Source organism: Dendrobates tinctorius, unplaced genomic scaffold (assembly GCF_039654945.1).
Source record: "Dendrobates tinctorius isolate UK_male_01 unplaced genomic scaffold, ASM3965494v1 ptg000117l, whole genome shotgun sequence".
Classification (NCBI taxonomy): Eukaryota; Metazoa; Chordata; class Amphibia; order Anura; family Dendrobatidae; genus Dendrobates; species Dendrobates tinctorius.
The window spans coordinates 12661659-12688501 of record NW_027361785.1 but is presented as its reverse complement, the minus strand read 5'-3'; the positions used below and the strand labels follow the sequence as shown (position 1 = coordinate 12688501).

The 26843-nt window shown below is 43.8% G+C and overlaps 1 protein-coding gene across 6 annotated transcripts in view; it reads right to left on the bottom strand.

Moving 5' to 3' along the window:
• The window catches only part of INPP4A (inositol polyphosphate-4-phosphatase type I A), a 197972-nt gene extending 189659 nt beyond the window's left edge, over window positions 1-8313 (bottom strand). For 5 of the 6 annotated variants that reach the window (XM_073590559.1, XM_073590561.1, XM_073590563.1 and 2 more), the window contains exon 1: window positions 8162-8313. The gene's annotated coding sequence lies outside the window, so the exon portion shown is untranslated. The remainder of the gene's footprint in view (window positions 1-8161) is intronic. The other variant, XM_073590562.1, reaches the window with a different exon arrangement.
• Between the last annotated feature and the right edge of the window lie 18530 nt (window positions 8314-26843).

Genomic DNA, 26843 nt, shown 5'->3' with positions numbered 1-26843 from the left:
GCGAATATTATATCCAAGCACGGAACAAGCAGGGATTCAGGAGAGATTTCAGCTAAGTAGCATGCAGAATTATAAATGCCATTTTAGATGAGAACTCGCCAACCAAAAAGTAACTTTTTGGAGTCCTGGCCAAAAGTTTGGAGGCTGACACAAATTTAGATTTTTTTTTTACAAAGTTTGCTGCTAGATCTATTAGGCTGGGATCACACTTGCGAGTGTGATGTGAGAAACTTGCACGAGTCTCTCGCATCAATACCCGGCACTGTCGCTGGTACGCGGGACCGGAGTGTGCGGCTGCATGTATTTCGATGCAGCCGCACACTCCGGTCACGAGTGTCGGGTATTGATGCGCGAGTTTCTCGCATAACACTCACAAGTGTGACCCTGGCCTTAGGCTGTTTTCACACGTTGCGGGGGTTTTTCGCGGTTTTCCCATGGATTTACCAAAAAATCCGCCATAAAAACGCCTAAAAGAAGCTTCTCGTTCATTTTAATGCATTTTGCACTTTTTGTGCATATTGATTTTTTTTACCACGAAAAAACGCTTCGCGGTAAAAAACGCAGCATGCTCATTAATTTTGCGGTAAATTCCGCATTTATGGCTATTTTCTGTGTGTCTGGGGATGCTCCGGAAAAAAATCGTGCAAAAACGCGCGTTTTCTAGGAAGGAGCCCGGTTTTCATGCAGAAATTTTCTGCATACGTGTGCACATAGCCTTAGTCAGATGTTTTTTTTATTGATAAATACATCACGTCTCTGTAAAGATTCAATATTTGTAGCCCCCTTCAGATGGCTTGGGACAGGATGATTGTCCAGCGAAGAAAAGTTAAGCACTACTGTGAGTCCTGTGTCATATTAATAGTAAGGTATCCTGAGACCATCAACGTGTGGGGTTGCTCTTCATCTGAGGGAGTGGGCTCACTCACAATTTTGCCTAAGAACATAAACAAAGAATGGTATCTAAATATCCTCCAACAGGAACAATGCAGGAGCAAAACTGATGATGAGCGATGGTTTTACCAGCATGATGGAGCACAATGTCACAAGACAAAAGTGATAACTAAGGGGCTCGGTGAATAAAACATTAACATTTTGGGTCCATGGTAAGGAAACTCGCCAGATCTCAATCCCACTGAGAACCTGTGGTCAATTCTCAAAAAGCAGGTGTACAAACAAAAACACAGACATTGTTATAAACTCCAAGCACAGGTTCTGTGTTGCTATCAGTCAGGATATTGCCCAGAAGCTGATGTTCAGAATACCAGGGTGATTTACAGAAGTCTTGAAAAATAAGAGTCAGCACTGTAAATAAAGTCTTGGCATAAACCTGATGTATATGTCAATAAAAAATGTAAAAACTTATGAAATGTTTATAATTGTACTTCAGGAACCATAGAAACTACTGACTAAAAGAGTTAAAGGGAATCTGTCACCAATATTTAGTGATATCATGTAAAGATATCACTAAATTGTGCGTCCCATAAGGATTCTAGTAGGGCTTCTGACTCCCCCAGACCCCGCACCTTTGAGGCATAAATACCTTTTTTAGCTTGTTGGGGATGCATGCAAAATGTCACGGTCCGGTCCGATGGGTGTGGCTTAGTAGTCTTCTCCCCCACCTCCTCGGCTTGCTTCACGTAATCTTTGTCCGTGAATACCACAGACGCCATTGGTTTCCGCGCTTGCGCAATGTAAAGGCCCCCGGCGCCTGCGCAGTATGCTTTGCCCAACTGTGGGCGAAGCATAAAATCGCTACTGCGCAAGCGCCGGCATTTTCCAGCGCGGCCTATGCCCTGTGTGTCCTGCATGTGAAGACTTCTGGGGCATAGACCGCGCTGGAAAATACTGGCGCTTGCGCAGTAGCGATTTTATGCTTCGCCCACAGTTGGGCAATGCATACTGCGCAGGCGCCAGGGGCCTTTACATTGCGTAAGCGCGGAAACCAACGGCGTCTGTGGTATTCACAGACGAAGATTACGTGAAGCAAGCCGAGGAGGGGGGGGGGGGGGGGGGAGACTACTAAGCCACACCAATCAGACCGGACCGCGGCGATTTGCATGCGTCCCCAACAAGCCAAAAAAGGTATTTATGCCTCAAAGGTGCAGGGTCGGGGGGAGTCAAAAGCCCTACTAGAATCCTTTTGGGACGCACAATTTAGTGATATCTTTACATGATATCACTAAATATGGGTGACAGATTCCCTTTAAAATCAATGAGGCCGGACAAAAATTGTGCCAGTCTCAAAACTTTTGGCCAAGACTGTACTATTATCCTACTTTTTGTCCGGTAGTTTTATCTATTGTATATGAAAACCACAAGACACATCAATCACATATTCCTCTTTGTGGAGAAAGTGGGGGATCCCGTGATCAGGATCCCATGGAGGGTGGATTCCAATAGGTAATTCATGCAATATCACAAAACAATCACTGACCTCAGGGAGACCAGTCAATGAAAACACTGCAGCAGCCAGCAAAGGCGCTCAAACACAGTGAAATCCTAGGTGCAATGCTCCCTGGGAAATACGAATATGCGAATAAGGAGCCTCATTTAAGAGTCTCAAACACGGGACTAGCAAGATCTTCCTCCAGGGAAGGACCCAGCCAAGGGGTGGCTCCTTTCGGAAACCACCATTACCACCATATTAAGTGGCCCTTTAAGTCAATATCCAGCTCCACGAGTTTACAGATATGACAAGGAAAATACCAAGGCCAGGTATCCATCCACAGACAGCTGTTTCGGGGTGTTGCCCCTCATCAGTGTGGAGTAGGATTGTGGCTAGGTGGGAGCAATGCTTAGTACACCAACATCACGAAACAATCACTGACCTCAGGGAGACCAGTAAAAGGAAACACTGTGTCAGCCGGCAAAGGCGCTCAAACACAGTGAAATCCTAGGTGCAATGCTCCCTGGGAAATACGAATATGCAAATAAAGAGCTGGATATTGACTTAAAGGGCCACTTAATATGGTGGTAATGGTGGTTTCCGAAAGGAGCCACCCCTTGGCTGGGTCCTTCCCTGGAGGAAGATCTGGCTAGTCCAGTGTTTGAGACTCTTTATTTGCAAATTCATGCAATATGCAGCCTCTTGACCAGCAACAAAAGCTTAAAAGGAACCTGTCAGGTCCCAAGAACCACCAGCAGTTGTATCTACATAGCACACATAAACAGATCTTTAGAAAAAGTATTTCTAAAGTCCGCCTATGATATGCAAATGAGGGCATTGACTACTAGTAGATGAGGCTTTAGTTTCCCCAGACTAGTCAGCCTACGCCCCTGTGGCCGTGATAACTTGGCATACAAAAGCTGGCGTCATCACCAGCACTGATACATACCTCGCGCATGCGCACAGCTTTTTTTTCCCCGCACTACATGGAGCCTCAGAAGCCTGGTGTACGCGTTCCGGAAGGCGCACTGCGCATGGTCGGATTCCGCACAGTCAGGATTCCACTCTGTTATCTGGTTGAGCAATTGTCACATCACCGCTTATAAGTGAACTGGCGCCGTAAAAGCATTTGTATTGTAAAAAGTGAAAAAAAAAAAAACTGCATGAAACCAGCCTTAAGCCGGGGTCAGACTTGCGAGCACAAATCGAGAAACTCGCGCATCAATACCCGGCAGCCGTACACTCCGGTCCCGAGTGCCGGCTATTGACGTGCGAGTTTCTCGCATTGTACTCGCAAGTGTGACCCCGGCCTTAGGCCGAATTCAGACGAGTTTGATGAGTTTTTGATTGCAGATTTTCTTCCCTCTATAAGTAAATTAGGTTACGGTTTTTTTTTTTTTTGTTTGAGGCTGCGGTTTTTGCCACTTGCTGATATGTCATGTGTTAAATGAAGCGGCTTTGTTTTTTATTCTTTTGGGTATTTGACTTTAACACAACTTTACTGATACAGCCATGTGCCGATTACCAGGGCTGTGGAGTCGGTAAGCCAAACCTGCGACTCCGACTCCTCAATTTCCCTTACACCGACTCCGACATATATTGCTTATATTTAAGTGAAAAATTTATTGTAGTACAATGTGAACATCAGACATTTAATCATTTTTATGATACAATAATCAAGATATTTAGATAAAACATAATACATATTTATTGGAATACAACTTTAGAACACAAAAAACTAATTAATTGTAAATATGTAATACACTATGTAATATCGATTACACACACACATATAAAAACAGTTTTCAAAAAAAACATACTAAATAACATCTGTGCAGTCTATGATTTTGTTCTGTGAAATAGTATCGCCTCCATCAGATCCTCCTTCATAGATGACCTCAAATCTGACCTAATAATTTTAAGGCCAGAGAACAACCTCTCTACACTAACTTGGGTTGGAGGCAAAGCTGTAACCACATGGGCAACATCTCTAACAATTTCCGGGTATAAAGGAATTGCCTCATGCACAGTCAGTTTTGATGAATGGTTGAATTTTTCTATTTCTTTGAGAGCAAGAGAAACATTTTGCTGAAATATGGTCAATCTGCTTCCTATAGGAGATGGAGTGAAAACTTTTTCCTTGCGGCAACGTTTTGCCTGCTCCATGTCATCCAAATACTTGTCAAAGTCAAACTCCTCATCTGATGAGGATGAAGATATGGCAGCAGTAGCACTGTCAGGACCCAAGTCCTCTTGCGCCTGGCAGTCCTCCTGTAGGCCACTCATCCTAACTGCTACCTCAGTCAGAGCTTCTTTTCCTTTAGTAAGCTGTTGATCATCAAGCAATATACGATGACTTGGGTCCACATAAACAGCTGCCAGAAAAATTTTAGTTTCCAATAGCTGTGTCTCTCTCCATTTCATTGAAGCAGAAATGCCATCTGCGATTAAACCTCCTCTTTGGGACAGGTAAAATAGCAAGTTCTTCCACTCCCTTTTGAAAATGCCAGGAGCTAAATCCTCAGCTTGTAATTTTTTAGTCACCGGTAAATGGGTGATTAAGCAATTCCTTCAATTCAGCCACCTGTGTCCATTGACCTTCATTTAGGGTTACCTGAGGGTTCGCCATATCTATAAGAAACGGTTGAGCAATTGTCACATGACCGCTTATAAGTGAACTGGCGCTGTAAAAGCATTTGTATTGTAAAAGTGAAAAAAAAAAAAAAAAGCATGAAACCAGCCTTAAGCCGGGGTCAGACTTGCGAGTACAAATCGAGAAACTTGCGCATCAATACCCGGCAGCCGTACACTCCGGTCCCGAGTGCCGGCTATTGACGTGCGAGTTTCTCGCATTGCACTCGCAAGTGCTCAATCATTAAATAATTGCTGCCCCACAGAGTGGCTTGATCGACAATTGCCCCTTTCCCAGCACGTCTCTTCAAGATGGAATCGATTTCAGGGGTTCTGGCGGCAATAACTAATTTTCTCACTTTTCCAATCAGATTTCCAGCATGTCCCTCTTGCAGACTATCTCTTATTGCCAGCTGCAGCGTGTGCACAACTTTCTCACTTTCTCCAGCTCGGGGCCCAGGAATCAGATGCTGTGCAGGGCAGGCACCCCTCCCCCTCCTCTCTCTGGTGAAGACGGCAGAAAGGCCCCGTCACACTAAGCGATATCGCTAGCAATATCACTATAACGTCACTGGTTTTGTGACGCAGCAGCGATATTGCTAGTGATATCGCTGTGTGTGATACTTACCTCTGACCGGCTCCCCCGCTGGTTATCGCTGATCGCGCGAGAAGGGCCTGGGCCAATTCTCGTCGTCGGCTTCCTGCTGTGGCGACGAGCGGACACGGGCGGGAGGATGTCAGGATCGCCTCGTCTGACAGGTAAGTAGCGACCCCCGACTGCTGCTATGTCGCTGGTGAGATCTGCCTGTGTGGCAGCTCACTATCGACCACTTAGCGATGCACCAGCGATCCTGACCGGGTCATATCGTTGTCGGGATTGCTGGTGCATCGCTAAGTGTGACAGTACTTGAAGACAGGACAGAGGAGGGGAGATTGCCCCCTGCAGTCTGGAGCTGGTGCAGGATGGGAGCACTGCAGCATACAAGTGAGTTTTGATAGGCGAGTGCCCCTGCTTCTAGGGGGGCCACTGCCCCCCTGCCCCTCGCTGGGTACGGCCATGATTCACACACAGCGTTTTTGTGGATCCGTTTTTTACAGTAAAATGCAGTGACTCTGGGCATCCCAGCAAAGTCAATGGGTTTCAAGATATGACATTCAGACACATTATTTTGTGAGGATCCATTTTTGGGCTGAATGAGCATGTCAGTTTGTGTGGCGTTTTTCTAATCTGCTTATGCTATTGAAAACATTATCCAAGAGATCAAAAACCTGTCAGGTGATGCATTTGTTACCTGCGGATTATCTGCATCTAACGCAAGTCTATGGGGAAAATCCGACAGAAAACTCAGTGGAGCCACAAGAGAAATTGTCAAGCTGCAAATTTCAAAAACGCACCGCAGGTCAGTTTACATTACGGAAAAAAAGCAGAGTGGGCACGAGATTTCTATAAATCCCATCACTGTGCTGGAACGGCAAGACAAAAATATGGAGGGTCAAAACCTCATCGTGGGAACTTAACCCAACGAGTACTTGTTCTATGCGTAAATAACGTGGATACAAAACGGACGAGAGAATAAGAGGCATCAGAACGAGACCTTACATACAGAGGTGTAGTACGAAGCTCATGGGCCCCAATGCAAAATCTCCAACAGGGCTCCCAACTACCACTGGTGTTAAATGGAATCTGTCACCCCATTTTAGCCCTATCAGCTGCTGGCACCGCCATCAGGGGCTTATCTACAGCATTCTGTAATGCTGTAGATAAGCCCCCGATGAAACCTGAAAGAGAAGAAAAAAAGTTAGATTATACTCACCCCGGCGTTCGGTCCGGTCCGATGGGTGTCGTGGTCCGCTGTGGTGAGTGTCGCGGTCCGGTCCAGCACCTCCCATCTTCATACGATGGTGTCCTCCTCCTTGCTTCTCCCTTGGCTCCTGCGCAGGTGTACCATATCTGACCTGTTGAGGGCAGAGAAAAGTACTGCAGTGCGCAGGTGCTGGACCTCTCTGATCTTTCCCGGCGCCTGCGCACTGCAGTACTTTGCCCTCAACAGGACAGATATAGTACACCTGCGCAGGAGCTGAGGGAGAAGCAAGGAGGAGGGCGGCATCGTATGAAGATGGGAGGCGCCGGACCACGACACCCACCGCCCCCGCTGAGTATAATCTAACGTGTTTTTCTTCTCTTTCAGGTTACATCGGGGGCTTATCTATAGCATTACAGAATGCTGTAGATAAGCCCCTGATGGCGGTGATCGCAGCTTATATGCCAAAGAAAATAGGTGACAGATTCCCTTTAACGGGAATCTGTCAGTAGGCTCAACCTCCTAGGCCGTCTATACGGGCATGTAGGTCATAGGAAGATTAATAAAATGATACCTTGATATCGGATCCGATGCCTTAATCCGGAGAAATCCATGTTTTCCTTTATATATAAAATGAACTATTCCTATGGGCCGGACACTGATCTATAAGAGAATCTGCCTCTAGACATCATTTCCAGCATGAGACACGTAATGACTGACAGTCTGCTCTCCTGACCTACATGTCTCACACTGGTAACGCAACATTTCAGATACAATAATCTCTGGGGGCAGATTCTCATTACTACTCAGAATATGGATTATCACCTTGTTACATACACTATACATATTAAGAATTATCTGATAAGAAACAATAACCTAGGTAGTATGGTATATAGGTCATACATAATACATATATAATATTGGGCAGTATTGGCTTCCTTGAGTATACAGCTACCACTATATGTACCATCACCTCACTGGATACATCATACACAATTTATCATGTCCTTCCATCCATCATACATATATACATGATAGAGCAGCAGACAGGTGATGCATCACACACACGGGGCACGCATGATCTATCAGTAATATACACGGATCCATCACGCACTGTGTCACCTCCTTCCGTACAGACCCAGTGTCCCAGAGGTCGGACCAGGCTCAGCAGTAAGGGCAGCCTTATTGTATGACCGGCCCACCACGTCTGGAACGAGGCTGCCGGAGCCTGGACTTTGTCTCCGGACCAGTGCTCTGCAGGCCCCCGAGTCCTCCTCCCAGGCTGGCAGCGCCGTGTGACAGCTGTCAGTCAGCCCGCATACGCCCTGTGCGCGGCCCCTACCTCCATGCCGGGTGTCAGGCAGCGGGAGAGCAGCCACTCCTTGCAGGTTGGTGATGCGTCCTTCTTCTCAGCAGCAGCAGCAGCGGCATTACAGCCACAGCACAGATTCCAGCTCCGCCCCCTGACGTCACTGGCCCCGCCCCGCAGCAGAGCTGCTGTCTGGGGACTGTACGCGCGCATTGTGGTCAGAGCCGGGGCTGCTCCTCCTGTCACTGTCAGCCTATAGGTGGGCTACATGAGGGGTCAGTGAGTGCATACCTTGTGTAACATCAGTCGGAAGCAGCAGGCTGGTCCTTTCCTCCTGGAAATATAGCACTAAATAGTTACCTTTCCCCTCATGAATACTCAGAACTCCAAGGCCAAATACCGCCAGGCTCGGCCTGACCCACAGGGGAATCCCCGGCGGGCCCCTGTGCAAATCTAGGCCCCCAACCTTACAGTGTGGGCAGTTCTTGTCATAATTGTCAAACTTGTCATACTGTTCTACCCCAAGAAATTAGGACTATCCACAACTTGCATAGTTTTAGGCACTCCCTCAAAACACATTTGTTCAGAGCGGCCTATCACGTTCACTAATCACAGTCATTTTATGTGGATGTGTGCCCATTCACTATCTCCATCCATCCCTCAAGATGGCTGGACCATCATTGTAAATACACACCTGTACTTTGTACCTCCCCCACCTCATTGTAGATTATAAGTGTGGGGAAGGTGACTTGACTGAAGGGAGAAGGGACGGTTTGTGCACTGTAGACAGATGTTTGTAATGACAGAAGGGAAACAGCTGGGGAAGATGGAAAAGGAGTGCAGTACCTATATTTGACCACAAGACGGCAGGGGGGAGTAGTTCAGGACTTGACAGCAGCTTAGGGCTTTAGAAACCGCTTAGTCATGGGGGCGGGGAGATAGGAACCGAGGAGGGGGGATAAATAGAGCAGGAGTGGGTTCCAGAGTGCGGCTAGTCCCGGGAGGAGCACAGGAGGAGAAGAATCACTACAGAGAACTGACAACGAGGACTGATAGGAAGAGACAGTCAGGGGGGTGGCCCTGACACAAAGAACCGCAGGACAGACGAGGCCCCGGGGGTGCCGATTGGACGACAACCTCAGACTGGTGGCGGTAGATAGGCCTAGGGCAGCCCCAGCGAAAGATCCGAGAGGAACGTCACTGCGACTGAAGGAAGGTGAAGGTACCCGGGCCTGAATACGGAGAGCTGTAAAGGAGCTGCGGTGTAAGGCTACGGTCGTCAGGAGGACGGCCAATAAACTCGGACTTGTTGCAACCAAAATCTGCCTCCGTCTGGTGTCTGTGTCGTCTGGTCGCGGTAAGCAGTGGACCACCCCCCAATCCGGGCCATTACCACATAAGCTCTCACGAGTAGGGTCGTCTTATTTTGCTTTAATTATTGTATTGTTAACGTTGTTACTTATGACTTGTGTTTTGAAACTTTTAAACTGTAAAGCGCTGTGGAATATATTGGCGCTATATAAAGATTCTTATTATAATTCACTTGATTCTCTCTGTACAGAAAAAAGCAGCATCTCATTCATTAACCAAACTACCCATTTTATTAATATAAAGAGAGGTAAATTTGTGAACCAGGGTCATGTAATATTTGTTTACAGGTGAAATGTGGGCCCCCAAAGTCAATGTTACTGGTGGGCCCTTGGCACCCCAGTCCGACACTGCGCCCCACCATTTATTCATGATGACATTACAGCAGGATGGTCATTAAAGGAAGCAAAATAAATCATGTCGATAGCCTTACTGGCTTCCTGTCTAAATATGTGTCCTCTGGCCAGTGCCAGACTGGGGTGGTAAGGGACCCAGCGGTAATATTGACTCTGGGGGCCATTGATCAGCAACATACAAGTATTACATTTCCCACTGACTTCTGCGTCTACAAAATAATAAACTGGGTACGGCCCGCCGGAAGACTCACCTGGTCCCCCCGTGGGCCAGTCTGCACCTGCCTTTGGCAAAACCTTATCTGTCCAGTATAAGCTGCATGACTGATCTAAATGAATAAGCATCCGCAATTTAGGGAGGAAGGGAACTTGCCAGAGAGCCAATCAAATAGCTGTGCATGCTCAGTAACTAGCGGTGACGTCAGAGAGCCTGTGCGTGCTGCTTCCATACATTCCCCAGTAGTTTAAAGTCGTAGCAGCTGTATTAGAAGCGCTCCTGCTGTAAACTGATTAACCCCTGAGATTGATTTACGCCGTGGGACGTGACTGTATGGCGGACAGGTATGCTATATTGTTGATGTATTATTTTTTTAATTTTTACAGAACAATGGCTTCGATATGGGATTAGGAGTATAATAAAGATTTTAAAACTGTAGTGTATTCTTTCATTAAACTACTTTGTTCTTATTGTATGTGTTTATTTAACCCTTGAATAACTCTAGGATTAGTAATGGATAGATGTCTTATTGACACCTCTCCATTACCAAGCCAGGTTTAATGTCACCTAACAATAGAAAGGTGACATTAACCCCTTATGACTCCACTTGTCACCGCTACAGGGCAAGTGGGAAGAACCCGACAAACCTCCAGAATAGGCACATCTAATAGCGCTTCTTCCCCGGCGGCCATCCGTGAGTACGGAGGACAGTGTGAACTGTTCTCCGTGTGCACGTGTTCACGTTTTGCGGACTGTGCGCTCCCACAAACACATGTCTCTGTGTTTTGCACATGGACACACGGTCCATGAAAACACGCTGACTTATGCATAGACCTATTCAAATGAATGTGTCTACATGTGTCAGTGTCTCCGGTACATGAGGAAACTGTCACTACACGTACCGGAGCCACTGACGTGTGAAACCGGCCTAAGTGAAAACAGCATTAATTAGGCGTGTTCTTACTTGCTTAGGCAGGGCAGTAGACACCTATCCATACAAACTTGTTTAGATCTCAATTATGTTTCATCATGTTCAGCACCAGGACAAGGTATTTTGGTGCGCTGGGCAGATGAAGCCAATGGCGCCTCCCCACTTCTGCTTTGAAACAAAGCAATGGGTCAGACACTAAGGTAACAGGATCCCCATTGCATCCCTCTTCTGGTGGGTCAGGTAACAAGCTCTGACAGCCACTTTCAATAGAATTGTTATCTTTTTCACCAAAAAATAGCAGCAAAAGTAAAAAGTGGTGTACTTCAGGGGTGTGTCTCAACAGGCAGTGCAATTTCAAAGTTAGCTATAAAAATCTTTGTTTAAGAACCATTTACACAATATGTACAAGGGACAAACGGCAATATTCATCCTATATTTTATATGTTGACCAAACGGAAACTATATAGCTTAACTATAATGTGGGCCATTTGGTTATAATTAAGGTGTCCAGCATTTGGCACATACACTAATGGAAACTAAGAAGCTCTGGCGTTGGAAAGAAGCGCACAGAAAAATAGGGCAATACCAATGGTTGCGCTCACCTGAAGGTGTTGTGTGTACACCATATCTGTTAGGAATTTTATCTTTCTTTTCAACTCCATGTTGTCTAGATGCCATGATGACTTTTCACATCCACAGCTCGTCTTTGCAGACTTCCATCTCCTTGGGTCTGCTGCAGCACATCTTGACACAATGGCCTTAACCCCTTTCCGACATCAGGCGTAATAGTACGCCGATATCAGACACCCTCCCTTTGATGTGGGCTCTGGCACTGAGCCCACATCTTTCCCGGGATATGTCATCTGTTTTGAACAGCTGACATGTGCCTGGAATAGCCGAAGGTGGAATCACGATCCATCCGTGGCTATTAACTCATTAAGTGCTGCTATCAAACGCTGACAGCGGCATTTAACTTGTGCTTCCAACCATCGGGCCAGAAACCCGCCCAACAGTGACCAGCGTCACATGATAGCTGGTCAACAGTTCCTTGGCATGACAACCAGGTCTCCTGGAGACTTCTATGGTTGTCATTGGCGACTTGCTGTGAGCGCCACCTGGTGGTCGGCGCTCATTGCAAGTAATTCTGCTATACAGAGGTGATCTGATCTTCACCAGTATGTAGCAGAGCTGATCGGGTTGTGGCAGCTTCTAGTCTCCCATGGAGACTATTGAAGCATGCCAAAAGTTTAAAAAAAATGTTTTTAAAATAATTGAAAAAAATATATAAAAGTTCAAATCACCCCCCTTTCGCCCCATTCAAAATAAAACAATAAAAAAAAAAAAATCAAACATACACGTATTTGGTATTGCCGCGTTCAGAATCGCCCGACCTATCAATAAAAAAGGATTAGCCTGATCGCTAAATGGCATAACGAGTAAACAAGTAAAAACGCCAGAATTCCTTTTTTTGGTTACCGCGACATTGCATGAAAATGCAATAACGGGCGATCAAAAGATTGTATCTGCAACAATATGGTATAATTAAAAACGTCAGCTCGGCACGCTAAAAATAAGCTCTCACCCAACTCAAGATCACGAAAAATGGAGACGCTGCAGGTTTTTTTTTACAAAGTTTGGAATTTATTTTCACTACTTAGATAAAAAAGAATCTAGACATGTTTGGTGTCTATGAACTCGTAATGACCTGGAGAATCATAATGGCAGGTCAATTTTAGCATTTAGTGAACCTAGTAAAAATGCCAAACATAAAACAAGTGTGAGATTGCTCTTTTTTTGCAATTTCATCACACTTGGAAATTTTTTCCTGTTTTCTAGTACAAGACATGGTAAAACCAATGATGTCATTCAAAAGTACAACTCGTCCCGCAAAAATACAAGTCCTCTCACAGCCATATTGACGAAAAAAATAAAGTTATGGCTCTGAGAAGGGGGGTAGCAATAAACGAAAACGCAAAACCGAAAAAGGTCTGGTCATGAAGGGATTAAAATGAAGATTGTTATTGTTATTAAAGTGACCTCTGCATAAAAATATCTCTCCATAATATGACCTAAATAAGCCACCTAATTTATATCACCTCCACACTGTCTGACATTATGAACTACACCTGCCACACTGTCTGCCATTATCAGCTATAACTGCCACACCATCCACCCTTATGAGCTAAGGCATATACCATGACTATCCCCTCTCTAGTTTTCCCTTACACTCTCGTTATCTCCATACTGTTGCCCACACCATGCTAACCTCTCTCCATATTCTGCCCCTACACACTATGCCCTAATATTTCCTACGATGCTGCCCTCTCCAAACTGTACAAACTCCACACACAGACCTCTATATGAAGTATGGTGTTCGCCACAGCTCCCCATATATAGTATGATGGCACCCACAGCACCCCATTCAGTGTGGCCACCTAGTTTCCAATACAGTATAATGGCACTCATAGCCCTTATTTACGGTATAATGTCCTCCACAGCGCACCACACAGTATGAGATCCACCACAGTCCCCAGTATAATGTCCCTCCAAAACACCCTATACAGTAGGAGCACCACAGCCCCTCATTTATGATGATGCCCCCCACAGCACTTCATGTGATGTCCCTCACAGCTCATTTGATGTCCCCCAAAGCCCCCGATTTGATGATCCCTACAGCCGCACATTTGATGGCCCCTACAAACCCTCAATTGATAGCCCCACTCATCCACATATTTGATGGACCCACACAACCCTACATTTAATGTTCTTTACAAGACCACATTTGATTAAGCCTCAAAGTCCCTCGTTTGAAGGCACTACTCAGCCACATATCTGATGGCCCCCACAGCCTCCATATACTGGCCAAATAATACAATAATTAAAAAAAAAAATCTTATACTCACCTAATCCAAGCTCACCATGCACAACAGTTGCCGTCTCTTCTTCTGTCTTGAATAACAGTGGGTGCTAGACAGCGCAATGCAGTGACGTCATTGCACTGCCCAAATGTCCCTTGTATGTGCAGTCTCCAACAGGGCACATGTTAATTTTTTTTTCTCATTACTCCATTTTCCGATCGGATTAATTTATTTAATATTTTGATAGATTGGACTTTTATGGATACAGCAATAACAAGCCTGTATTTTTTTATTGTTTTATTTTCAATGGGGCAAAAGGGGGGTGATTTGAAGTTTTGTAGGTGTTTTTTTTAATATTTTAAAGTTTTTTTTAACTTTTTATAGTATTCAGTAGTCTGCTTAGGGGACTTGAAGCTGCGATAGTCTGATCGCTTGTACAATGTATAGAGAAAATCACAATCTCACAGTTTATACTTGTAAACAGAGCCAAATCAAAGTGCAAGGATACATGCAACATATTGGAAAAAGTACTTGGAAACTGCTGTCTACATAATTCTGCATCGCGATGGCAAAAACTGTGACTGTAGCAAATGAAATATCAGACATGACTTTCTCATCTGTATTTTGAAATAATTAGAGTATGTTCATACGCAGCATTTTTCAGCAGCCAATACCTGCTGTTTTGACACTGAAACCCTTCAGTTTTTCAGCTTTTCACAGTGTTTTTTTTGGTGAAGATTACTTGTTTGATATGTCTATAGGACATGTTTAAAAATGCAGCAAAAATGGTTAGTTTTTTTTTTTTTTACTCTGATTACTTTCTATGGGTGAAAAAACACTACAGAAATAAGGAAAGCATTGATGCTGGTGACTTTAAAAATGCTGTAGTTTTCAAATTGTCAGGAAATTAAAAAAAAACAGAATGTGGATGAGATATCTGAAATCTCATAGCTTTTGCTAGTACTGTAAAAAGAAGCTTTTATATTGCATAAAAAATGCAGCAAAAAACGCAACTGTGACTATGTTCACACGATGCATTTTTGCAGTGTTTTTTTCAGCAGTCAAAACCTGCTCTTGGCAGGTAAAATGGTGCATTCAAAACACCCGTTTTGCTGCATTTTTGTTTCTTTGCAGCATTTTTTGGGGAGCAGATCACGTGTGCTTTGTCTACAGTACGCGTAAAAAAAAAAGTTAGTTTTATTCACCAAACACACTTCAGAAATGTTTGTTGTGCTATTTTTGCAGCGTTTTTATACTTTCTCATGCTATGTTTCCACGGTCAGGAAACCTTCAGTATTTGCTGTGGATTGGATGCTGCGTACAGCCACAGCGTCCAGATGTTACAGCAGAGTGGAGGGGATTTTATGAAATCTCGTCTCCACTATGCGTGCACGGCCGCATCAGGCGGCCCTGCATAACCGCACATGCGTCGCGTCTTTATAGAATGCAGCATGTCTATTTATCTTGCAGAGATGCTCAGTCTCCACAAGAGATATAACACAGTCTATGAATAGGATGCGATGATTCCGCATGTCTTCAATGAACACATACGGAATCACCGCGCTTACAATTGGGGGCGGCGCTTTGGGCGGAGCGGGGTATCCTCTGCATCCAAAGCACAGGGATTCCTGATGCAAGCCTCCCAACCGTTCCAAATCTAGCGGGACAGTCCCAATTTTGACTGCCTGCCCCGCTGTCCCGGGCGGGAGCTTATTTTTCCAACACTGCACTGAGCTGCCAGGCCCCCCCCATGCACCAACCCCATCCATTGCTCGCCCTCCCAGAGACCCACCGCAGCCTCTCACTGCTAAATCCAAGCAATGACGTCGCTGGGCTGCTGTGTGTGCACAGGACCTGTGATGAGGTGACAGGAGGGGAGGAGTCAGGGGTCACATGATCAGGGGCCCCAGTGTCTGCAGGACTCTGCTGTGCTGGATGTCTTGGTGCTGGATGAGGGAAAGTTTGTGTGTGGGGTCAGGAGAGATTTACAGGGTGGATGTAGCAGAGATGTGTGTGTACGAGGTGTGCGGTGCAGTGTGTGTATGGGGTGTGCAGAGCTGTGTGTACAAGGTGTGCGGAGCGGAGCCGCGCGTGCACGAGGTTTGCGGAGCTGTGCGTGTACGAGGTTTGCGGAGCTGTGCGTGTACGAGGTGTGCGGAGCTGTGCATGTACGAGGTGTGCGTAGCGGAGCCGCACATGTACGGGGTGTACAGAGCGGAGTGCGTGTGTACAAGGTGTACAAAACCGAGCCCTGTGTGAATGAAGTGTACGGAGCTGAGCCATGTGTGTACGGAGCGGAACAGAGCCGCATGTGTATGAGGTTTGCGGAGTGGAGCCATGTGTGTACCGAGTAGAGCCGTGTGTGTGCGAGGTATACGGAATGGAGCCGTGTGTGTACAAGGCATACAAAGCGGAACCGTGTGTGAGGTGTGCGGAGCCATGCGTGTACAAGGTGTATGGTGGGGTGCATTCATACCTCCCAATCGTCACGGATCCAGCGGGACAGTCGCGATTTTGAGTCTGCCCCGCTGTCCCGTATGGGAGCTTACTTTTCCAGCGGATACAGGAGTACACAGCGGAGCTCCGAGGAGTACTTTAAAACTCACTCGTGACGTTCCACCGGAAGTGATGTGCTCCAGCTGACCAGAAATTAGGTAATTTCGGGAGATTGTGACGAAACCATGGAGGCACTTCAGGGAATGCTTCAGATCCATCACCGTGTCCTCCTCCGACAGCACGGACAACGGGATCGCCTTGGAATCGGGGATGCCGGCCATGTGAGCAGATCATGATATGTCCTGCGCCGGGAGTCTCAGGTGGGCACTACAATGGGAGCCGGGCTGCTATAGTATCTTTATAGAATCTTTCTTTCTTGCTCTCTCTGTTTGTTTCTTTCTCTGTTCTCTTTCTTTCTCTGTGTTCTTTCTTTCTCTGTTCTTTTCTTTCTCTCTTTCCCCTCTTTTGTTTCTTTCTTCCCCTTTCTTTCTTTCTCTCTGTTCTTTATTTCTTTCTGTTCTTTCTTTCCCCTCTTTCTTTCTCTCTGTTCCTTTTTTCTGTCCCCTTTGTCTCTCTCTGTTCTTTATTTTTTGCCCTCTTTCTCTCTGTTCTTCCTTTCTTTCCCCTTTCTCTCTGTTCTTTCTTTCCCCTTTCTGTTCTTTCTTTCCCCTTCTCTCTGTTCTTTCTTTCCTTTCTCTCTCTGTTCTTCCTTTCCCCTCTTTCTTTCTCTCTGTTCTTCCTTTCCCCTCTTTCTTTCTCTCTGTTCTTCCTTTCCCCTCTTTCTTTCTCTCTGTTCTTCCTTTCCCAGTTCTTTCTTTCTCTGTTCGCTCTGTTTGTTTTCTGTCTCTGTTCTTTCTTTCTTTGTTTTCTTTTTTTTTCTCTCTGTTCTTTCTATCTTTTCCTCAGTACCAGTCAGTGTGATCAGCAGTGCTAAATGGGTGTTGTTGGGGCATGGACATGGGTGTGACTAGTTGTGAATTGGTTGTGGCCGGACGTGGCTTAAAATTTGCCGAAGTGCGCGCCGCAGCATTTGTCCCCCTTTCCCTTCAAAAGTTGGGAAGTATGCCTGATGGTGGAAACATAGCCTCACTGCTTTCTATGGGTGAAAAATGCTGGGTGGAGACTCATAGCTTTTGCTGGTACTGTAAAAAGCATAACTAAACGCTGCAAAAAAACCTGCTGCATATGAATATAGCCTAAATAGCCAAAATTAATCTGTTGCATAACTGATGCTATTGGAAGCAGAAGGACCCCACTGAATATTATTAGGTGCTTCCGGGTTCTTTTCTGTTCAGTTTTAGAACAGAAGATAACCGCTCTACCTGCTGCCCTTTTGCTTCAATTCTAAATACGGAAACATAGAGGAACCCAGATGCACCCCACAATAATTAAAGGGGCACCCTTTCCATTCGTATCAGTTATGCAATGGATTAATCTCAAAACATAAATTCCATTTGTCTGTTTCTAAAAACGGAAAAGGCAAATGTAAGGTCAGACTGCAGGTGTGAAGTAGCCTAAAGCCAATCGCTGGTCTCTAAACCTTATTAAGCACATGAGGTTGCTGAGTTCAAATCCAGAAATCAATGGATGCTCCTGGTATTGTGCTCTGTACATGGACAGTGAAATACAGCTGTCTACACCTAGCCTAAGGCACGCAAGCTTTTACCTTTTAAGGACCCGTGCATTTCTCTGCGTTCGTTAGTTCCTCTCCTTGTCTAAGAGCTCTTACTTTTTATTTTTAGCCATATGAGGGACTGTTTTATCAGGACAAGTTGTAGTTTTGATTGACACTCATTTTACTATATAATGCATTGGAATCCGGGAAAAAAAGCAAGCGATATGAAATAGTAAAATAAAAAAAAAAAATGCAATTACACCATTGTTTTTTAGGTTTGGGTTTTTGTTATTACAGTGTTCATTAGTGTTCATTCTGTTCCAGGTCCATACAATTACTTACGCCCATACCAATCTCAGCGTATGTGCACAAATTGCGTTTTTGCTGCGGTCTATGCATTTTTGTCGTGGACAAAACAGCATTTTAGTGTTCTAGAAAAGTGAATGAGAAACTGCTTCAAACCTGCAACATGTCAATTCTTTCAGAGTCTATGCCTCATTTTTTAACATATTGAAATTAAGGTGGGGAAACGTATATAAAAACGCTCAAAGAAAAACCTTATAGCAAAACACTCTGGTACTAGCAGATGATTTTCCTTCTGCAAATACTGGACGTGTGCACATACCCTTATTGAGTTTATTTATATTTTAGTGGTTAAAAAAATCTTGCTAAAAAAAAAAAATTGTGTGGCCATACAGCGCTATTTAAATACAGTTGTGTGAAAAAGTGTTTGCCCCCTTCCTGATTTCCTATTCTTTTGCATTTTTGTCACACTTAATTGTTTCATATCTAGAAACAAATTTAAATATTAAACAAAGATAACACAAATACAAAATTCACAAAATTCAGTTTTTAAATGAAGGTCTTTCTTCCACTAATAATAAAGAAATCTAAACCTATAGGGCCATGTGTGGAAAAAGTGATTGCCCCCCCCTTAAAAGATAAATTAAATTAACTGTGGTTTATCACATCTTTGGAAAACTGAGCATAAATTCCCTAGCCACACTCAGGCCTGTTTACTGCCACACCCGTTCTCAATCAAGAAATCACTTACATAGGACCTGCCTGACAAAGTGAAGTAGACCAAAAGACCGTCAGAAGCTAGACATCATGCTGCGCTCCAAATAAATTCTGGAACAAATGAGAAACAAAGTAATTGAGATTTAGCAGTCTGTAGAAGGTTATAAAGCCATTTCCTAATCTTTGGGATTCTAGCGAACCACAGTACGATCCATTATCCACAAATGGAAAAAACATGGAACAGTGGTGAACCTTCCCAGAAGTGGCCGGCTGACCAAAATTACCCCAAGAGCGCAGCGACTACTCATCCAAGAGGTCACAAAAGACCCCACAACTACATCAAAAGAACTTGCCTAAATTATGGTCAGTGTTCATGGCACCACCATAAGAAAGAAATGGGGCAAAAATGGCCTTCATGGCAGTGTTCCGAGACAAAAACCAATGCTGAGCAATAAGAACATAAAGGCTAGTCTCTGTTTTGCCAGAAAACATCTTGATGATACCCAAGACTTTGGGAAGAATACTCTGTGGCCTGATAAGACAAAAGGTGAATTTTTTGGAAGGTGTATGTCCCATTACATCTGTCGAAGTAACACAGCATCATACCAACAGTATGATGGTGGTAGTGTGATAGTATGTGGTTGTTTTATTTCTTCAGGACCTGGAAGACTTGCTGTGGTAAATGGAACTATGAATTTTGCTATCAAAAAATCCTGAAGAAGAATGCCCATCTATTTGTTCGTGACCTCAAGCTGAAGCGCACTTGGGTTAAGCACACACGAGGGACTTCATCACATTCATGACACTCACACCAGGGACACCGTCACACAGACATCATACATACACACACAAGGGACAACATCTCACAGACATGAAACACACACCAGGGACGTCACCATACAGACATGAAACACACCAGGGATGCCATCACACAGACATAATACACACCAGTGCTCCAACACATGGACATGATACACAACCAAGGGACGCCATCACACGGACATGATATACACACCAGGGTCGCCATCATATGGACATCACACACACACACACCAGGGATGCCATCATGCGTACATGATTCCAGGGCTGTGGAGTCGGTAAGCCACAGTTGCGACTCCGATTCCGACTCCTGGATTTTATCAGGCTCCGACTCCGACTCCGGCTCCGACTCCTTCATAAATGGCCAATTCATAACAACAAATTTACTGTTGTAAAATATTAAACATCGTGCTTATTCAGTTTCTCACCATCATATAAGTAATCAGACCACTTAGAGCAAAAACTACATTTATTAGAATACAATTAGAATATAGCAAATAACTTTTATAAACTTTTATAAACTGTAAGTAAATATGCAATAAACACTTTTATGCAGTTAATAAGAAGAAATCTATAAATTTGTCCTCAGAAAAAGTATTGCCTCTGTCAGATCCTCCTTCATGGATGCCCTCAAATCTGATCTAATTATTTTGAGAGCAGAGAACAACCTCTCTACACTAACTTGTGTTGGTGGCAAAGCAGTAACCACTCGGGCAACATCTCTGACAATGTCAGGATACAGAGGAATCGCTTGTTGCACTGTTATTTTTGATGAACGGTCAAATTTCTCAATTTCTTTTAGTGCACATGAAAAATTCTGCTGAAATATACTGGCTGTGTTCCTTGATGGGGATGACTTTTCTTCTATGCGGGAACGCTTTGCACGGTCCTTGTGATCCAAATATTTTTCGAAATTAAATTCTTCATCAGTTGATGATGAGGGTGAAGATGTGGCAGGACGACCAAATTCTTCTTGTTCCTCCTGACTGTTCTGCAACCCTTTCATCCTTACTGCTATTTCAAACAGAGCTTCTTTTCCTTTACTCAGCTGTTGATCATCTAGAAGAATCCGATGCATTGGGTCTACATAAACAGCTGCCAAAAGAATGTTATTTTGTAATAGTAGCTCCTCTCTCCATTTCATTGATGTAGCAATGCCACTTGCAATTAACCCTCCTCTTTGGGACAGGCAAAACATCAGGTTCTTCCACTCCTTTAAGAAAATACCTGGAGTTAAGTCCTCTGCTTGTAATTTTTTAGTCACTGTAAATGGGTGCTCTAGCAATTTTTCCAGCTCAGTCACCTGATTTCACTGACTTTCATTTAGCGTCAGTTGAGGGTTAGCCATGTCTACAAGAAAGGTTTTCAGTTCAACCAAGCGCTGAATCATTAAGTAAGTACTGCCCCATCGTGTGGCTTGATCAATAATTGCCCCTTTTCCAGCACGTCTCTTCAAAATTGAGTCAACTTTAGGGGTTCTGGCAACAGTAGCCAATTTTCTCACCTTGCCAATCAGTGCAGCAGCATGTCCTTCTTGCAGACTGTCTCTTATAGCCAGCTGTAGCGTATGCACAACACAGCACATGTGATGAATGAAAGAACATATTGACACAGTTTCAACAAGATCATCTAAACTATCATGTTGCTGTTCATCTGAAGCAACTTCAGTTTGCTCCTGTTACAATACTGTGTTCCTCTATTTCAAACATTTCTGTGTCTGTGGACCCAGAATGTTCTTCTAGCTGCTGGTCACCATCATTACTCTCATTCATTAGCTTAATAGTACTTATCATATTTGAAGCATTGTCAGTAACGACAGAAAGAACTTGCTCTTTTTTAAGTTCATAGTCTTGCAGAACCTTTTCCACCAAGACCTGGAGAAACTCACTGGTGTGATGAGCTTTGGTGTCTTTTACTGCCAATGTCTTGGTAACTATTTCATTTTTGTCACAAACAAATCGGACATTGATGGCAAAATAGTTCACTCTGTGACGTGTGCAGGCATCCATTTTAAGAAACAGAAAGCGTCCCTTGAGAGTTTTTTTAAGTTCTTCCTTTTGTTTAAAAGCTTCTTCGATTACTAATTTTCTAATACTCTCTCCAGAGAAACACCAAGCTTGCGGGCCATTTCCCCATTCAGACACATAAAAGCTGGTCGTGAAAATAATGAAATAGGCACACTATCCTTTACAACAAGCTCTATGATCTGTTTTTTAAATGTATCTACTGTCATTGTCACAGTAACTTTGTCACTGACAAAATATCTTGCAACTGATGGCTGCAAAGTTCTCTGCTCCTTTGTTTGGCTGGAAGAGCTGGGCACTGGTTCATTGGTTTGGATGCAGTCTTTCTCATCCACTGCTTTCAGTACTTCTGGATGAAAGCGCTGTAAATGTCTCTTTAGATTAGAAGCTCTGGTAGGAGCATTTTTATCTTTGCCTGAATATGCACTCATCTTGGCTTCACAGCATTTGTTTTCGTCTGGATCATTTGTCATACACTGACAGACATAATGTTTTCTATCTTGAGTGATGGTGAAATGTTCAAATACAGCTGATTTAATGTGATGCTTCTTTGACATTCTCAGGTTTTTAATTCTGCATTCACAATCCAAATGACAATTGTTTTTCCTAAAAACAATTGTACAAAATTATTGCCAGGTCGTACAACTGATATAGTGGTCAGTAATACTGTTATTATTCCTCATGTACTCACAGTTAACTGATGCAAAGTTTGTTGAAAGGATAATACTTCTTACAGTCTTCCTCTTCTGAGTAGCAGGCAGCTGTGAGATGCTTGGAAGACGCACACCTAGTATGATCTAGTCTAGAGGAGGAGCTTTACTACTAAGAATTTGCAACACATTTTCACTTTCAGTTTCATACATTGTAAGTAGGGGGGTTGGGGCAGCATGAGGTTAACCAAGTATAAGATTAGATAAGGGCAGTGGAGAACAGTGACACACAAGAAGTAAGAAATGTCTCTATCTCCAGCAGAACTGCTTATCACTGTTGTTCATAGTTTGATAGAACATATATATTTGAGTAACATTTATAAAATTCATATGAAAGTTCAATTATGAAATATTAATACATTTTTTTTAAAGCTGGAGTCGGAGTCGGTACATTTCTACCGACTCCGACTCCAGCCAAAACTAACTCCGACTCCACAGCCCTGCATGATTCACACACCAGAGACGCCTTCACAGGGACATGATATACTAACTGGGCACACTATCACATGGACATCATACACACACTGGGTACACCGTCACACGGATAAGGACATAACACAAATACACACCAGGACACCGTCACACGAACATGATTCACACACCAGGCACACCGTCACAACGATATCATATGGACAGCACGGTGGCTCAGTGTATAAGCCTTGCAGTGCTGGAGTCCTGGGTTTGAATCCCACCAAGGACAACATCTGCAAGGAGTTTGTATGTTCTCCCCGTGTTTGCGTGGGTTTCCTCCAGGTACTCTGGTTTCCTCCCACATTCCAAAGACATACTGATAGGGAATGTAGATTGTGAGCCCTATCGGGGACAGTGATGATAATGTGTGCAAAATGTAAAGCGCTGCGGAATATGTTAGCGCTATATAAAAATAAAGATTATTATTATATCATACACACACCAAGGACACCATCACACAGACATCATACACACATCAGGGACGCCGTGACACAGATATGACAACACACCAGGGATACAATCATTTTGACATGATATCTGTATGAACACACATCACAGACATGGGATCTGCATACACATGTACTTAAACATTATTCATACACGTGATATATATATACAGTGGCATATGAAAGTTTTGGGCACCCCTGGTCAAAATTACTGTTATTGTGAACAGTTAAGCAAATTGAAGATTAAATGATCTCTAAAAGGTGTAAAGTTATAGATGACACGTTTTCTTTGTATTTTAGACAAAAAGAAAATATATATTTTCTTCTTTTACATTTTAAAAATTAGGAAAATTGGCTGATGCAAAAGTTTGGGCACCCTGCATGGTTAGTATCTAGCAGTACCCCCAATTGAAAGTATCACTGCTTTTGCAGCCAGCCAAGTCTTTCAATTCCTGTTTAAGGGATTTACATTCATGCATCCTTGGAACATTCTCCCAGTTTTGTGAGATTCCTGGGTCGTCTTGCATGCACTGCTATTTTGAGGTCTAACCACAGCTTTTCAATGATAATCAGATCAGGGGACTGTGAGGGCCATTGTAAAACCTTCAGCTTGTTTCTTTTGAAGTACTGTGTAGTGGATTTTGATGTGTGTATAGGATCGTTAATAATGATTCATTATCCATTTGTAGAAGCCATCCTCTTTTCAACTTCAACTTTTTTACAGATGGTGTTATGTTTGCATCAAGAATTTGTTGAAATTTAATTAAATCCATTCTTCCCTCTACACGTGAAATGTTCTCTGTGCCATTGGCTACAACACAACTCCAAAGCATGATTGATCCACCACCATGATTCTGGCTGTCAAGATATTTTTTTCCTGAAATTCTGTGCCCTTTTTTCCCCACACATACCTTTGATCATTGTGGCCAAATAATTTTATTTTAACCTTATCAGTCCACAGGACTTGTTTCCAAACTGCATCAGGCTTGTTTAGATGTTCTTTTGCACACTTCTGACGCTGAATTTTATGGTGAGGACGCAGGTAAGGTTTTCTTCTATGAAATAAATATTTGTGCAGGTGTCTCTGAACAGTAGAACAATGTACCACAACTCCAGAGTCTGCTTAATTTTTCTGAAGGTCTTTTGCAGTCAAACGGGGGTTCCGCTTTACCTGTCTAGCAATCCTACGAGCAGCTCTCACTGAAATTTTGCTTGATCTTCCAGACCTTATCTTGACCTCCACTGTTCCTGTTAACTGCTATTTATTAATTAAATTTCAAGCTGAGGAAAGTGCAACTTGAAAACGCTTTGCTATCTTCTAATAGCTTTCTCTTGCTTTGTAGGCCTTCACCATTTTCATTTTCAGAGTGCTAGGCAGCTGCTTAGAATAACCTACGGCTGCTGTTTTTGGGCACAATGTTATAGTAGGATGGGTTTTTATAAAGCTGGGAAATTGTCATCACCTGGCCTTTCCTAATGATGATGGTGAACAAGTCATAATCCTAACAAGCTAATTAAGGTCTGAAACTTTGGTATAAGTTATCTGAGCACACAAACCTACGAGGGTGCCCAAACTTTTGCATCGGCCCATTTTACTTTTTGTAATTTTTAAAATGAAAAAAAATAAATAAATTTGAATTACACTTACTGGTAATTCAGTTTTTAGGAACCCTCCACGAAAGCACCACAGGAGGTTACTCCCCACCCTAATAGGGACAAGAAACACAAAGGTCAAATAGCCCACTGTTGTGAGTTCATTTTCCCCTCCGTCACTGAGGCCTGGTGAACTCCCTATTCTTGTGAAGGAAGGTAGTGAGCCTGATTATCAGGCACCTGGGACTAATGAAGACGATTGGCTGAGTGGAATCACTGAATGGATTTAAGGCAGCCTATGCCCTTTCTGCCCTGCGGGTGATTTCTCTGTGGACTCTTGGACACCAGTCTGATTCCTGCTCTCCTAAAGCTAAGTTTTCTCTTTTGCCTTTTTGCATTTAAGATTTGTTTTTGTTTTTCTTGCTTTTTGGATTCTGCCACTCCCTGCTGGAGTGTGCAGTGTTCCGTTAGCTCTTTCTTCTGAAAGTACCTGAGTGCTGATTTAGTTTTTGAAGCTTAGTTGCTTCAGGGCCATTTTTATATCAGCTTGTTGGCTTTTGTCTCTGATAGGGTTTTGGCAGATTGCAGACAGCAGCCTTCCTATCCGTTCCTATCTAGGTAGTTTTTGGGCCCCGTCTATGCTCAGCCTGTCTTTCTGTCTGTGTAAGTGTTTTCATCTTGCTTCACCGTCATTATATGTGGGGGGCTGCCTATTGCTTTGGGGTCTGCTCTGGGACAGTTAGATTTCCCCTTTCCTTCTTTAGGCCTATGTATCTCTCCGGCTGTGATCGAGGGGTCTAGGTCATCGTAGGAACCCCCCACGGCTACTGCTAGTTGTGTTGATAGGTTCAGGGGTCTGCAATCTGATAGTTGCCAACTTCTCTGGTTTTCTGGACTTAGCTAGCATTTCTGTTTTTGCCTCCTACGGTGACTCAATCATAACAGAATCACCCGCCCAACCGCAGATCCTTGGGTACTCAATAGCAGGAAAGAATTGTGTTTAAAAAAAAAAAAAAAAAAAAAGAGTGTGTATATTCTTTCCTCTATATCTCTGAGGCCGTAGGGGGAATTTTTTTTTTCTCTCAATGGAGATAAAGCAAGTGTCTGATCGTGTGGAGCAGCTCGCTGCTGAAGTGCGAGGAATTTCCGCCTATCTTGCTCGTTCACATGCTGTTGAACACCTGATGTATTTTTTGGGGATCGATCTAAATTTTTGAGTTTCAAAAATAATTGTAAATTATTTTTTGCTTTGAAGCCTAACTCGTCAGGGAGCCCCGCGCAGCAGGTTAAAATTGTCATTTCTTTGCTGCGCGGCGATCCCCAGGATTGGGCGTTTTCTTTGAAACCAGATGACCCTATTCTGACTAATGTGAACGCATTTTTTCAAGCCTTGGGGTTGCTGTACGACGAACCTAATGCTATTGATCAGGCTGAAAAGACCCTGTTAGCATTGAACCAGGGTCGAGAATCTGCAGAGTTGTACTGTCAAAAGTTCCGAAAGTGGGCGGTCCTTACTACCTGGAATGATAGTGCCTTGGGTGCTCTCTTTCGGAAGGGTTTGTCAGAAGTCGTAAAAGATACTATGGTGGGATTTCCTGTTCCCTCTGGTCTGGACGATTCTATGTCTTTAGCCATTCAGGTTGATCGGCGTTTACGTGAACGCAGGATTACACGAGAGGTGTTGCCACCGGTTGAACAGACGTCTGAACCTATGCAATGTGATAGAGTTTGGTCTAAGGCGCAACGTCAGGAATTCAGAAGGCGTAATAAGCTGTGTTTTTTCTGTGGAGATGC